The 1,822-nt window shown below is 58.7% G+C and overlaps 1 protein-coding gene across 1 annotated transcript in view; it reads left to right on the top strand.

Annotated features, from left to right (window-relative positions):
- Positions 1-1,822, top strand: part of MAPK8IP3 (mitogen-activated protein kinase 8 interacting protein 3) — a 49,691-nt gene that overhangs the window by 13,156 nt on the left and 34,713 nt on the right. The gene's annotated exons all lie outside the window — the stretch shown is intronic.

The raw sequence follows: 1,822 nt of genomic DNA, 5'->3' as shown, positions 1-1,822 counted from the left end.
GGCTGGGGGGGGGGGCGGGGGTTGGGGGTTGCATTTGAATGTGTGTGTTGTTCTAAGCCTGGTCCTAGCTGGGGGGGATGTGGAGAGCCTTTGATAGAAAGAGAGAAAAGCCAGCGGCTGCGTTCTTTCACCGTGATTCCCTCAACCACTTGCTTATGCCTTTGCACTGCTACGTGTTCTAATCGGCTTCAAATCCTGTGTGCAAATACATAAATAAATAAGGCCCCTTTGATGAGCAAGGCTCCCGTCTGTCCACCGCCGGGGAGATGCCGCTCTTGGGTGGTCAGAGAGCTTGCTGGCGGGGCCTCGGCAACACCCTGTCCCTTGCAAGGAGAGGCCAAGAAAGTGGTTTTGATGATGATGATTATGAGAACTATTATTCCAGTTTTCACGAGTCTTAAGTTTTACGGCCAAAGTTATCGTGAAACATGGATAGAAGTTTCCACGAGGGGACCTACTGTGCTGTATTCCTGGTGACCCTGGATGGCAGGTCCCTTCATTTCTCCGACTGGGGGGAAATGATCTGATGTGCTGGGTCTGTCCCTATCCCAAACCAAGACTTAAGGGCCTGTGGCTAAGCCAGCACCGCACGGCTGAGTCGGAGACGCACAGGCAGCCACCAGCCCAGCAGCTCATGTACACGTTCAGACACACTGGTGTTTGCCAAATGAAAGCAAACCGGAAGGCCCATTTTAGGCGTGCATAGATAAACCCTTTCGATGAGGGCACGGGGTCCCCATCATTCCTTTTGCCTACAATAGTGTTCAGATATGAAAGCTTTCTGGCTCTTCTTAGAAGGAAAACAATGTAAAGTCCAAGTCACTGGCTGAAGGTCTTCATTTGGTGGCAGCAGGACTGAGGGCCAGAGGAGGGGAGAGCAAGTGTCTGGGCTGCTTCGGCTGGCGGCACACCTGCCCAGCAGGGAGGCCAGGAGGGGTTCTCTCCTCTGCACACACGGGCAGCCCTTCCCAAGGTCGGGGCAGTCTGGGCAGTCAGACTCTCTGTCCCTGAGGTTGGGCAGCCAGCTCCACCAGCCTCATGAGCCTCTGACCCCCGCTTCCTGCAGATGCCCCTGCTGCTCCCCAGAGTGGGGTCCCCAGAGAGCTGCACAGAGATGCCGACTCTGAGGCCCCTGCTCTGGGTTGGAGACAGCCGCTGCAGATACCACGGGCCAGGAGAGCGTGTGGACCAAGGCGAGATGTGGACTGGTGTCGCCTATGAGATCCGTTTAAAACTGCCCCCAGGAAGCAGGGCGGGTGGGAGGAGGGGGAACAGGGTGGCTCACACACGGAAGGACCGCACCTGTGAGCGCACCTGTGAGTGCCAGGTCCCACAACGGTCACGGACCCTGTCCCACTCTGTGCGTCAGCCTTCTCCACCTGCCGGGGCTACAGGGACACAGTTGAAGTTTGCACCAAGGGCCACAGACAGAAGGCATCCGAGGCCGGCACGCTGACCCTGGTGGTGGGACGCAGGGGCAGGATGCCCGGCAGGCCTCTTGACCAGTCACGTGACTCACCTGCATGTCACAGGTGGAGCACGTGCGGGGCCAGAGGGGGCCCCCCAGGCGTCACCCCTGCCAGCCTGGAGGTGCTGTGACCGTGGTTGGTCTTTCCAGCCCTTGGGAAGGGGTCATTGTTCCGCCCCCACGGCAGGTACTCCTGTGCTCTTTCCCACGTCAGAGGTTCCTCTCATCGGATCTCCCCCTTTTTACGAGCCCCTTGCTCACATCTTATCTCCACCTGACTGCAGGGAACTCCCTGTGTCTCAGGAGCCACGGCCGGCTCAGGCACGGATAGCATCCCCGGGGGGGGGGGGGGGG

This window comes from Ursus maritimus, unplaced genomic scaffold (genome assembly GCF_017311325.1).
Source record: "Ursus maritimus isolate PB19 unplaced genomic scaffold, ASM1731132v1 scaffold_2, whole genome shotgun sequence".
NCBI classification, from domain to species: Eukaryota; Metazoa; Chordata; class Mammalia; order Carnivora; family Ursidae; genus Ursus; species Ursus maritimus.
The sequence above is the reverse complement of the archived record's forward strand: the minus strand, read 5'-3'. Positions and strand labels throughout refer to the sequence as shown.